Here is a 14,489-nt window from a genome sequence, read left to right as displayed (position 1 = left end):
TTTATACCCTGTCACCTTAGGAATCTTTTCTGTTTCATATTAGCATATTATTTTACAAAGAAATTGATAAGTCAAATTATGATTTCGGTTGGAACTATCTGAATACTTGATTTCCATAGCTACATAATTTTAGTTGTAATGATTTATGTGTCATCAAGGTTCATATCTTTTGCTACTGAGCTCTCAACCAAATATATTTTGAATCACAGTGACTTAATGATATACATGAAACAGTCATACATTATGTGTAAATTCCAGAAACAATAAAATGTTTATTATAGCTTCAAAATATTATCTTATAGAGCTAGCCAAAGAGCAGTAAAATAATATAGTTCTTGCCCTACCAGCTACTAAAATATACAAAACTACAATAATTAAGGTAATTTAGTGTTGGTGTAATTTTAAAAGACACAGAGCAGAAGAATACTCTGAAGCAGACCTGGTAGACTTAGAAAAACATTCATTTATATCATCATACATTATACACAAATATAAATTTTAGGTCGAGTAATAAATGTAAGTTTAAAATCATAACAAGTGGAAAAATGTACACAAATCTTTTCTTTATATTAAGATTGAGAAAAGCTTTCTAAGCATTGGAGAAAAAGGAAGAACTTATAAAAAAGGATTATTAAAGTGAACTACATTAAAAATTAAGTTCTGTAGATCAATAGAATATCCTAAACAATATCAAAATGTAAATAGATAATTGGGTAAACATTTGTAACAAAAAATAACAAAAACATGATGTCATTTATATATAAAGAATACCTAAAGACATTATGAAGAATAAAAAAACAAATATCCTAGAATGGACAAAAGACATGAGCACATAATTCATCAATTTCTTCCCATAAAACTATGACCCATAAATCTGTGAATAATATTAAACCTAAAATAATTTAAAATAAAGTAACTTTTAAATTTATAAAATCGGACAAACTTTTAAGATAGGTTTGTTATAGGAAGGTATTGTGATGAATGTTCATTGCAGCATTATTCCCAATAGCCAAGATATGGAAACAATGTTGGTGTTCCTCAAAAGAAGAATGAATAAAGAAAATGTTGTGTGTATATATATATATATATATATATGTATATATATGATGGAATATTTTTTATGTGGAATCTTTTTTTTTTTTTTTGGCTGGGTGATAGACATTGGGGAGGGATGTGCTATGGTGAGTGCTGTGAATTGTGTAAGACTGATGAATCACAGACCTGTACCTCTGAAACAAATTTTATGTGGAATCTTAAAAAGAAATCAAAATCATAGAAACAGAGTAGAATGGTGGGGAATGAGGGGTAGAGGAAATGGGGAGATGTTGGTCAAAGAGCACACACTTTCAGTTATAAAATGAATAAGCTTTGAGTATCTAATATATAGTATGGTGACTATTGTTAATACTGTATTGTATATTTGAAATTGGCTGAGAGTAAATCTTAAGCATTCTCATGCACACACACAGAAAAGGTAACTATGTAAACTGATGGATGTATTAATTCACTTGATTGTGGTAATCATTTCATGATATAAAAATATATCAAATCCCCACCCTGTACACTTTAAATATATTAGAGTTGTATTTTTCAATTATGCCTCAATAAAGCTGGGGGGAAAAAGAAGATAATCAAAACAATTCAGCTGATGAGGCCTTTATGTCTAAAAAACAAATACAAAACAGAAAAATAAAACTGTAATGCAACACACCAAATTGAAATAAATTTCAAAAAATACCATATGATCCAGTAATTTCACTACTGGGTATTTACCCAAAGAAAACGAAAACACTAATTCAAAAAGATATATGTAACCCCAGTGTTTATTGCAGCATTATTTACAATAGCCAAGATAGGAGACAACTCAAGTGTCTATTCATAGATGAATGGATAAGAAGATGTGGTATATATGCACAATGGAAAATTGCACAGCTATAAAAAAAGAATAAGATCTTGCCATTTTCAACAACATGGATGGACCTAGATGGTATTTATGCTAAGTAAAATAGATTGAGAAAGACAAGATACCATATGATTTCACTCATATGTGGAATCTAAAAACCAAAACAAATACAGAAGCAAAAAGCAAAATCAGACTTATAAATACATAGAACAAACTGATGGTTGCTGGAAGAAAGGGAGTGGAGAGATGGGCAAAATGGGTGAAGGGGAGTGGGAGATACAGGCTTCCAGTTACGGAATGAATAAGTCATGGGAATGAAAGGCACAGCATAGGAGATACAGTCAACGGTATTGTAATAGTGTTGTATGGTAATGGATGGTAGCTAAGTGAGCATAGAGAAATGTATAGAGAAGTTGAGTTACCATGCTGTATGCCTGAAGCTAATTTTGTGCCAACTATATTCAAATAATAAAAAGTTGGAGATGTTTATTTTTAAAATCCGGACTCAAAATCAAAAACTAAGGAATGAAAAAAATAAAAAAAAGGGATGAGGAATGTAACAAGTTCATCAAAATTAAAGAATAAAAAAATTCAAAAATGACAAATTATAAATCCAAAGGAAAATAGATTCAAATAAAAATTCCATAAGGAGCTTTGAAAACAAGCAGGAGATTAACTAAGAGACAGTGATGAGATAAAAATAAAGAAAGAAGAAAAGAGGAAAAAAAGACCTTGAAAGAGAGAGGAGGCAAAGAGGCTCCAGTATACATATCCTCGGACCCTTTGAAGAATAATTTAAGAAATAATAAAACAACCAATATTTAAAAGTATAAATAAAAAATATTTTCATATGTATGACTAAACTTAAATTTATGTATTGAAAGGTATTACCATATACCGAGGAATTTCACCCAGACAACAATAAACATACACATATTTTCCTCATATATAAAAAATATTAATATATTATACATATTATAAATAACACCCACTATGTGTATGTATACATACACATATATATGAAAGGGAGAAGAGAGAGCAAAGTGAAACTAACTAAATTGTAACAATTTATGAAAAGCAATCCTTACCTCCACAAAGGAGAAGCAGGTATTTTAACCTTGTGATTTCATTTCTTGTGATTATCTCCATACCTCTAAGCAATATACTTTCTTCTCTAAGATATAATTTATTGGCTTTTCCTACAAATGAGAATTTAGATAACTTATAAGACTGTTCATCTTCTTTTCTCCCTCTCCTTTCCTTAGTTTGATGAATTTATATATTTTCATTGTTTATATTTACAGTCCTTGATAATATTATTTTATTCATAACTGGTCTTTTGTTATTATGTGTAAGTTATATCTCAACTTCCAACTATGTATGATGAAGAGATTCCTACTTTCACTCTTCTGCCTCCAACTGCTCCGTTCTGTATCTCATTCATAACCCAATTTCTTTCCACTACATCTTTTACATTAAGATAGGTAATATTTACATTCTTTTCAACAATTAAATCCCCCATGCTTATGTTATAGGTTGATTCTGAAAATAAGGATTAATAAATAATATTTTATTATGGCACTGATACAATTAACCTCGATAGGAAACATGCATGAAAGAAAAATTTCCTGTAAAAAATTGAATTATAGTTTAGACATGGTTTAAAGTGCCCATAGATTTATATGGAAAACAGCACATTATGGAAATAAATCTAAACTAAGAGCTGTTTTAATATCAGCTGATAAGTAGGGCAATGAGAAGTCTCTTAATTCTGTAATGTAAATATTTATATATATATATATATATATATATATATATATATATATATATAGGCAGAATGTGGAACTAGAAGGATAAACAATGAAGGACAAAGCCACGAGAAGCAAAATTCCAAGAAGTGGGCAGAGGAAATAGAATTCCATAAAAACAGAGCACTCAAGTGATTATAAGAACATTTGTAACATGAGAAGAAAGATTCTGGGCCATAGTTAAGGGAGTTTCAGTGAATGATCAATGAGTTGTTTTATTTGAGGAAATTTTAGTTAAAATGATGATTGAAGGGGCACCTGCATGGCTCAGTTGGTTAAGCGTTTGCCTTTGATTCAGGTCATGATCCCAGGGTCCTGGGATCAGCCCCATGGGCGGGGGGGCTCCCTACTCGGAGGGGAGTCTGTTTCTCCCTCTCCCTCTCCCCCCACATCGTGCTCTCTCTCTCTCATACAAATAAATAAAATCTTAAAAAAAATGAAGATTGAAAAGATAGTGTAATTTTGGCAGTTCTCAATTTGTGGGTACTTTTGTTTGAGTAGCTTCACTAAATGGCAAAAGAGAAAAACAGTCGTTAAAAGAGGTGGATGAGAGACTAGCTGTCAAGAAAATAAAAATAACATAGTATCTTAAAGGAAGCACAGTCAAGACAGATCTTGAAATATCTGAAGGGAGAGAGGAAATGGGAAGGGATAGAATGAAATTGTAGAAGGGGAATAAAAAGCTATAACCAAAAAATGAGACAAAGAAGTAGAGCATAAACACTGAAAAATAGGGAAACAAACAAATAAACAAAAACGATATGAAGGTAAGTCTTCATGATTTTAAATGGCTGTTCCTTCTTGTCTTAGCTAGAATGTTCCATCATAAAATCCTTTCTTGGCCATCCAGTGTAGCCTTCCTCCCCAACCCATCTCTCTATATTACAAGATCCTGTTAACTTTCTTTTTAGCAGTTACCACATACTGGATTATCTAGCCCATTTATTTATATATTCCCTGCCTCTATATCCCTAACAGACTATAAAATGTATGAAAGTATGAAATTTGACTTTATTGTTTTATATCCAGAACTTATAACAACCTAAACAGTATATGTATACAAAGCAGCTGTATATACTATAGTATGTGTACATATATGTATATATGACAGTATATAATATATACTGGTTGAATGAACTAGGAAAATTTAAAAAATAGTTTAAAGTAATAAAAAGAAACAAAAAGATTTGCAACTTGAATTCAGAAGAAACCAAGAATAAACAAACAAAAACCCAAACAATAACAATGGAGTAAACATAAGTTTAAGCTCTAGAAATACACTTTTTAATTTTTTTAATTTATTTTTTTAAATTAAAGTATAATTAACATACAGTATTATATTAGTTTCAGGTGTACAATATAATGATTCAACAATTCTGTACATTACTCAGTGCAGTAAGTCCACTCTTAATCCTCTTCACCTATTTTACCCATTCCTCCACCCTCTGGTAATTCTCTATAGTTTATTTTCTATATTTAAGAGTCAGTGTTTTTGTTTGTCTCTTTTTTATTTTGTTCGTTTATTTTGTCTCTTAAATTCCACATATACGTGAAATCATATGCTATTTGTCTTTCTCTGACTGACTTATTTCATTTAGCATTATACGCTCTAAATCCTCCATGTTGTTACAATGGCAAGATTTCATTTTTTATGGCAGAGTAATATTCCATTGCATATGTATGTGTATATATACCACATTTTCTTTATCTACTCATCTATGGATGGACATGGGTTGCCTCCATATCTAGCTATTGTAAATAATGCTACAGTAAACATCACGGTGTATATTATCTTTTCCAATTAATGTTTTTGTTTTCTTTGGGCAAATACTCAATAGTGAAATTACTGTATCATATGGAAATTCTATTTTTAATTTTTTTAAAGATTTATGAGAGAGAGAGTGGAGGGGAGGGGCAGAGGGAGAGAATCCTCAAACAGACTCCCCACTGAGCACAGAGCCTGTTGCCTGGCTCAATCCCAAGACCCATGAAATCATGACCTGAGGTGAAACCTAGAGTTGCACACCTGACTGACTGAGCCACCCAGGTGACCCTCTATTTTTAATTTTTTGAGGAACCTCCATACTGTTTTCCACAGTGTGTTCACCAGCTTGCATTCCCACCAACGGTGCATGAGGCTTCCTTTTTCTCCACCGCCTTGCTAAAACACTTGTTGTTTCTTGTGTTTTTTATTTTAGCCATTCTGACAGGGAAACCCACTCTTTTTGTTTCTTCCTTAACCCTTACATAGATCTTAAGTGTTGAACACTAAAGATTTTAATTTCTAATGCCCATGTGGCATTTAGAGGAAACATATAGTCAGGGGAGCTAGAAGTGAGATCCTTGTAAAAGCCAGGAGCTGTGCCTCTAAAAGGAAATTAGAAGTAATTCATGGACCAGTTTGAAGGAGTAGCAAGAAAGATTTGTTTCCTTGGAGTCTGAGTCAATAAAGGTCATCTTTAAGAAATAGAGACCCCAAGCATATGACCTATTAAACTGACGGATTTCGAATTACATATTCAGAAATTCTATCTCTAAAGTAAAGAATTAAGATGCAAGAAACAATGATGAGCAAAGAAATCAGAAAATCTGTTGGTATATTCAAATAAGCTTTGGCAGAAAAACAACAATGACAATAGAAAAGACTATTTGAAATGACCACCCTGCACAGGGACTATGTAATTGGTGGAGATCAGAGTTAAATGGTCTACTTTTATATTCAGGGAGAATTGAGAACATTAACATTAGTATAATTAACATTATGCTTTGCTACCTAAAGAATGCATATAATGTCTTTTTAAATTTCTGAGGAAGCTCTGAAACAAAATTAACATATCAGTAGATGAAAGTAATGCAGAGAGGTTAGAAATTAGAAAATGAGAATAAAATTAGAAAAAAATGGGGAGTGCATATAAAAAACTATAAACATGTTAGAATCATAATAGATATATCAGTATTTGTAATATGTAAATGTAGTAAGCTTAGTAGTTAAAAAAGTGAGTACAACAATACCATAAGTACAGATGTCAAAAAAAATCAATCATATTTATTTATTTATTTATTTACTTATTGAGACTTTACTTATTTATTTTAGAGAGAGAGAAAGAGAGTGGGGGGAGGAACAGAGGTAGAGGGACAAGCAGACTCTGCATTGAATGTGGAGACCAATGTGGGGCTCAATCTCATGACCCTGAGAGCATGACCTGAGCTGAAATCGAGAGTCAGACATTCAACTGACTGAGCCACCCAGGCGCCTCTATCATTTTTACATACAGGCCTATAGGAATCTTTTTTCAAGCAACCATGGAAAGGAGGAGGAAACTTCTCTCTAAAAGAGGAAGGAAATGTGATGAGCACTAAATAATATGCTCATCACATAATTCGATGTTTCAGGTGTACATTACTAGATTGTACACATGAAACTAATATAACACTATATTTTTTTTAAATATATATATTTTTTAAATTTGAGAGAGAGAGAGAGAATGCATGCACCCAAGAGCAGGTGCACCTGAATAGGGGGAGGGGAAGAAAGAGGGGGAGAGGGGCAAGCAGACTCCTTGGAGCACAGACATGGGGCTCAATCTCAGGACCCTGAGATCATGACATGAGCTGAAACCAAGAGTCCTATGCTTAACCTACTGAGCCACCCAGGTGCCCCTATAATAGTGTATGTTAACTGCACTGAAATTCATATTTTAAAAAATGAAAATAAAAACTAAAAAATAACAGAGGAAGGAAATGTATGAATAAACAGAGGGAATTTTATGAAGTAAATGCCTAAGGACTTCTATTTGTGGGGCAATGTCAACTGTGGAATATGAGGAAGTATAAAAAGGCAAACGTAGAATGAGAGCTTGGATAAAGACACAAAAAGCGATCTGGATTATAAAAGGTAGTCAACTAAGACGATCACTCATTAATTCATTTATGGTTCATCACCCAGTTTGAAACCTAAAATATTCATTAGGAACAGAGTGAATAGATTTTCCCTTCGTATGTTCTGAGTAAACTAGAAAATTGGATTTATCTGAATTCCTAGGATGGAAAGGAATTTGCAGCAGGGTTCAAGGGGATGAGAGAATTGAGTGCTGTGAATTGTGTAAGACTGTTGAATCACAGACCTGTACCTCTGAAACAAATAATACATTATATGTTAAAAAAAAAAAAGAAGAAGAAGAAGATAGCAGGAGGGGAAGAATGAAGGGGGGGAATTGGAGGGGGAGATGAACCATGAGAGACTATGGACTCTGAGAAACAAACTGAGGGTTCTAGAGGGGAGGGGGGTGGGGGAATGGGTTAGCCTGGTGGTGGGTATTAAAGAGGGCACGTACCGAATGGAGCACTGGGTGTTATACGCAAACAATGAATCATGGAACACTACATCAAAAACTAATGATGTAATGTATGGTGATTAACATAGCATAATAATAATAATAATAAAAGAAACTATTAGAAAAGTCATATTGGAACAACTGACTGGGTCCAGACTGTTAAAAGAGGGGAATGAGGTCAAGAAATAAAACAAAAAGTGTAAAGGTAAGGATATGTCACCAACAAGTGATGAAAATACAGACTTCAGTACAGTTTTTCCTGCTCTGCATCTATTTCCTCCCAAAGCTACATACTTTGAATCAACTTAGAAAAGAATGTTGAATATGTCTTTGGAAAGGATGCTGAGTGACTTTGAGGGTTTTGTAATCTGTAGCTGGGGTGTTAGAAGAGGATTCACAACTCCACAGAGTGGTAACTCATTGGAAAATAGACAAATTTCATGTTTTGCAAAAGCTAAACAGCCCAGCTTTCTCACAATCTATAGGTGTCACTGCCAAAGGCATCCACAGAACAGGAATAACATGTGCTCAAATTGCAGTAAAAGAAGAGTAGCAAAATTGAATGTTGGACTCTGATAATTTTTTGCACTTGAATTGAATCCAGATTCAGTTTAATTTCAGTTCATATAGACTGTGATAAATCTCCAATTGTTTTAAAATGGATACAATCCTGTTTTTCACTCCTTTTTTATTCCCAGTTCTGTTTTAAGAGTTTTTTTTTTTTTTTTCAGACATTACAATGTTTTTCTGAGCCTTAAATTTAGCAGTTTTATATATAGGCTGTTCCTTAGTTCCACCCACATCACATTTCTTTTGCTGCAGTTTTAGCTTCTTTATAATGGGACCTGTGAGGATGGGGGTCATATTTGGCAGGGCAGTGTTTATCAACAAGCAGTCGCTATTTGGTAGTTGGTACACTCTTTGTCCCACACACAGATTTAAATGGTTATATATTTTTAAAAATAATAAAAATATATATACATTATCTTTTCTAAAGTGTCACTAAATATTCTAATTTTCCTCAACTACTATTTTATTATCAATAAGAGGCATAATAATAGTAAACTTTGAATAATGCTTACTGTGTACTTCACTATGATAAATATATGTTTTCTCATTTTTATCTTCAGTAGTTTTGTTATTACATTCTCCATTTTATTATTAAAGAAACTGAGATTCACAGAGGTCAGCTAGGTTGCTCAAGGATACACAAATGAAATTGAATTTGCATTGAAGTCAGTCCAACTTCAGAATCTGTGTACCTACTCATTGTTTTGCAAGTGTTTACCCACAAGCTAAACACAGAACAAGACCCAGTCCTTTCCTCATGGGGATAACAGACCAATTGGAAATAACAATTGTGTGATGCATTTTATGCTTCTAGTTGTAAATTGTTAGGATTTCAGAAGATGGGAGTTATCACGGGAATAGAGTAAGCAGAGAACAAAAGTATGAGCAGGTGAAGTTTGTATTAGAATTTCAATGAAATACGGGCATTAGATTGTGGAAGGAGATGATATAAGTGAGAAAACCCACAAAGGTGGAGGCTAGAAGGTGGGAATGAGTCAGATCCATCTGGGGGGCTCTAAGAAAACTATATAGATCCAACTTGAAGGTAAGATAAGCATGAAAAAAGTGATAGATTATAAAAAGGCCTTAGAAAATAGACAGGGGTTTTTGTTGTTGTTGTTTTAAGAAGTGGGAAATGGGGAACTATTCAAGAATTGGGATCATGATGGTAGCATGACAGAAGGAAAAGAAATCTAATATATGTAAGAAGAATGACAGCACTTTTGGATGGCACTAGCAGAGACACGACCCGTGGGGGTCTAACCATCACTGGGAGACCCATATAATTAGACAGGCTTTGGAAATTCTAGTAAAGGCTAATAGGAACTTGGTGAATTGCTAGAAAGTACTGTACTAGGAAATCGAAAAAATACTCCTGTAAAACCTGATATAGCCATTTCTGAGCCTTGGCACAAGACTTTTGGCACACAGACCATTTAGTACTTCTTCCACCCTTAACCAAAGACATGGAGATTTTACTCTGGTTGTCTGTGAACAGTTAAAAATAGAATGAAGCCTCTCTGTCACTACCATTGTGATGCATTCATTCCAGAGCAGAAAAGTCAGGTTTTAGTTTTTTAAACATGATTTCTCCTTGATGAAAGACCATCCACATAGTCATGCAATGTATGTTACATTATTACAATGAGCCTATGGAATCTTCTAAAACTCAGCATCCCTTTTCTTCAGAATCTGGTACATTCTAGAATTAGACTTAAGGACTTAAGACTTGCTAGAGGGAAGTAAGTCTTTCCCCTTGTACTGATTAGTTTCCCAGGGAAGCATCTTTGAAACTCCTTCCTGGAAGGTAAGTGTTCTGGGGGCAGAGGTGCAGAGGGGTAGAAGGGCTGGAGGTCTCTCCATTTACTGTTAAGTATTCACACATTCACTCAATACCCTTGTCATCAGTAAAAGGTACTCCACCCCAAAGTTAGTCCAAAGACCTCCAATGAAAGACTATTTATTTTACCCTTTCCAGAGAATTAATCTCTAGACTTTTCTGGAGGTAAGGGAGAAGCCGATGTTCAGTGGTGTGGAGTATGTGAGTGGACCAAACTGCCTTTTTCAGTTCCTCCCTTTATCTCAAATTCCAGTCATGCATGAATCTTTCTGTTTAAATCAATTTAGTCCTTGGTTTTCCCACTGCTGGTTTGGACTCTGGCTTTCTCAGGTTGACTATATTATTTATCATGTGGCATCTGCTTTCTAGTTTCGTAATAGTTCTTGCTGTTGTCTCTTTCCTGTTCTGTTCTTTCCATCCTAGAATGTTTAGATCTTTAAAAGAAAAAAAAAATAATGCATCTGTAGTTTTAGTGGGACTTGGAGAAGGACAAAAATTATATACATGTGACAATCTGTCATCTTAACCCAGAAACCCACTGGGATTTATTAGGGTTGTGAAAGTTTTCTCTTTATGATATTTTAGAGTTCAGATTATTTATTAATGTTTTCTTCATAAATTGTGGCCTCTTTTCCTTTTCTCATCTCAGGTAAATTCTGTCCAACCAGTATCTTGGCTGAACTAAAAAGTTCCCACATTTCATGGTTTATGTAACTCTTGAGAACATCTAATTTTTTTTCATCATCTGAACAGGAGACAGGCTCTAGGTAAAACTCTAGATATTTAATCGTACCTTGTATGATCACTTAGGATGTATTTTTGAACCATTGCTGAAAAATTATGAGGAAAAATATAAAAAATGATAACTCTCCTTTAATAAGAAATAAAAACCATCATATTCATCTTTGTCAAAATATTATGATTTCTAAGAGTGTATCAACTTTAATGTCAGTATTTTTTAATGTCAGTATTAATAAAGTTAAAAAATTGAAAATACCTAGATAAAAGTAATACTTTTTGTATATAATATTATTTTTTTAAGAGTGAGAGAGAGTGTGCAAGGGGGGGAGGGGTAGAGGGAGAGAGAGAGAGAGAGAATCTTAAGCAGGCTCTATCCCCAGCATGAGCCAGATGCGGGACTGGATCTCATGACCTGAGCTGAAATCAAGAGTTGGACACTTAACCAAGTGAGACACACAGGTACCCCTAGGCACTATTATTTTCAAAACTATTTATTCAGAAATATACCAGGAGCTATATCTATCTTCATCAACTGTGTATTTTAAGGCACAATATGATATCAATTTTTATCTTTAAAAATGTATTATTTTGACAAAATTTGTAGGCTTTTGTAAAATTTCTGTTGGTTCATTTATGGAACATCTACTGAATATCAGGCACTGTTCTTGGTGTTAAGGATATACCAATACCTACAGTGGAGGATTTTGAACTAGAGTAGCATAAGATAAAATGGGAGAAGAGACGAGGAGAATAAGAAGATGGGCAGCAAAGCGGAAAGGTGAAAGAAAAAGATCTAAAAGAATGATAATAGGTGGGAGTAGACATGGTGGCAGCAGAAATTCAGCTCTGAGAGACCAGAATCTTGCCAGGAGTTGAGATATAAATAGGGAAAGTAAAGACTTGAGAGTTTTTCTCACCTGGGCTACTTATGCCCGAGCATATGAGAGACTATCACAGATGTTGAGTGAAGATCTCTATTGGGCTGTTGATGAGAAAACAGAAAGATGGGAAGGCCTTTCATTATCAGAGAGTCTCCATTTTTAGTTGCATTCTAATGGCCCAATTCTATGTTTATGAGAATGATGTCATGAAGAAAACTTTGGAGAGAAAAGGCTGCAAAAAATGTGTTTATTTGTATGTCAAATCATGTATGCTGTTATCCTTTATCAAAGTGAGGCTGTTTTTTCCTGATACTTCCCTCTAAAATTTTGAAGACTGACATTTATCAATAAGAAAAAAAGAACTGTTTATAAACACTAACAGCATATTTTGATGATTTATAAATTTAGATAACCTATTGGTTAATAGATACCATTTTTCTGGTAATCGGTCAATCTTCCTAGGCCAGATGTGGATAATCACATGGTTAATCAAATGCCTCTGAAATATTGCAATTTGAAAATTTTCAATTAGTGTTATAAGCCCAAATATATGTATGATAAGCATGGGAAAAATACAACTTTTTATTTCATTTTAATTAGTTACCCAAGATGAATAGTACATGCTGCATTTTCCAAAAGGGTTGGAACTAACTTATCTTGTGTACATAATACCACAACCAGCAATTCTTCTGATTTTATATTTCTATAATATTCCTAGGATATTCTCAGAATTTTGACCCAGCCCACTAGCTAAGCCTACCTGTCTACAAATAGGCCAGTTTTCTTAAGGCATTTTGCCACTTTACCCATTTTAAGCATGACCTGTTGCACTCAGGAGTTAACCTAAAACACAGAGGAGTGTGTGGATCCAAACAGCACTGAGGCACGGAGCCTTCAGCTTTCCTTATATCCAGGATATCCTAAGTAATGACTGGGCAATGGGAGGAGGTACTTTGAAAACCATCCAACCAAAGGGAAAAATAGAGTATAACAAAGGAGCTACCATCACTTGCTTTTGGCAGAAACTCAAAGGCAGGCAGAGAAGACAGAAACCTTTAAAATGGAAATAAAAACAACACCCCCCCCCCAAAAAAAAACTTTAGGTTTCTCTGATTGGAGATTGTTGACGTAAGAAAGAGGCAGGCAGGCTAACTAGAAGGAGGGCATCATATGTTATTGGTTTGGGGAACATATTTTGCTTTCTCTTGATTGTTACTGAATTTAAAGCGAGGCAAATATAGGTAGACCAGCTGTCATTGTCAAAGACTTGACCATTCTTGGTCAGTTGTTATAGAGCCTGTGGTTTGGTTTCCTGACCTACTTGCTGCAGTCTGTGGGTCAAAGTTCTATTGTCATTGTCATATTTATGCCCATTGTCCATTTGTATGTTAAGTCTCTCAGAAATTTAACTACTAATAATTTCTTTGGGATGGTGATATATAGATAATTGTATAAACAATATTGAATTAATTTTATATTTAAAAACAAAATATTTATTTTTATAGAAATAAAAAGCAATCTGTGATAATCTTTATCCTAAACCAATGGTCCAATGAGTTTAAAAGTAACTGGTTTTAATCATAGGAAACAAACTGAGGGTTGCTGGAGGGAGAGCAATGGAGGGATGGGGTAATTGGGTGATGGACATTAAGGAGGGCATGTGATGTAATGAGCACTGGGTGTTATATAAGATTGATGAATAACAGACCTCTACCTCTGAAACCAATAATACATTATATGTTAATTAATTGAATTTAAATTAAAAAATACTAAGTACAATTTAATGGTGACAAAAAATCATATTTGTGATGTTTAAAAAAATACTAAGTACAAAAAATAAAAAAATAAAAATAAAAGTAACTGGTTAAAAAAAAAAAACGGTGAAACATTCCAATAGATAGACCTCTGTGAATATAACTAATTTTATCAGTCTTATTCCTGCTGTGTTTCATGAGCTCTTAATTGGTACAGCTTGGAGTTTATTTGCTCTTTTACAGTACTTTGATGAATATATTCTATAAATAGGATTTTCCCCCCACGCTTGATATCTTAAATTCTCACTCCTTTGTCTAATTCCCTCACTTTCAAAACTTTTAATGCCTTATTCTCAACCTTGTCATGTTCTCTTGTCTTAGATCCTTCCATTTTTCCCCTATTTGTTGTCATTTTATTTTTCTTTTCTTAGATATCCTAGACCAGTTGGCCTATTTGATAACCACTCTTATGAAAATCTAGATCTCTTTGTCTTTTAATGCCTGCATGACACCAACCGTTGTCTTTCGTCCTTTGCTTGGGCTTTCAGATTGGGAGTTTCATCCATTCTTTTCTTATGATCAGGTGTGTTTTTGTACCAGAAGATGTTATGGAGGGAGGGAGCCTCAGAGAGATACTAAATTCTTGTTACTCTGGTAT

The 14,489-nt window shown here is 33.8% G+C and overlaps 1 protein-coding gene across 5 annotated transcripts in view; it reads left to right on the top strand.

The window, feature by feature from the left end:
• CTNNA3 (catenin alpha 3) overlaps positions 1–14,489 on the top strand; it is a 1,817,935-nt gene that overhangs the window by 1,665,263 nt on the left and 138,183 nt on the right. The window lies entirely within an intron of this gene.

This window comes from Phoca vitulina, unplaced genomic scaffold, assembly GCF_004348235.1.
Source record: "Phoca vitulina isolate PV1807 unplaced genomic scaffold, GSC_HSeal_1.0 scaffold29, whole genome shotgun sequence".
In the NCBI taxonomy this organism is placed as follows: domain Eukaryota; kingdom Metazoa; phylum Chordata; class Mammalia; order Carnivora; family Phocidae; genus Phoca; species Phoca vitulina.
Note: the sequence above shows the minus strand (reverse complement) of the source record. Positions and strands in the feature narration are given on the sequence as shown.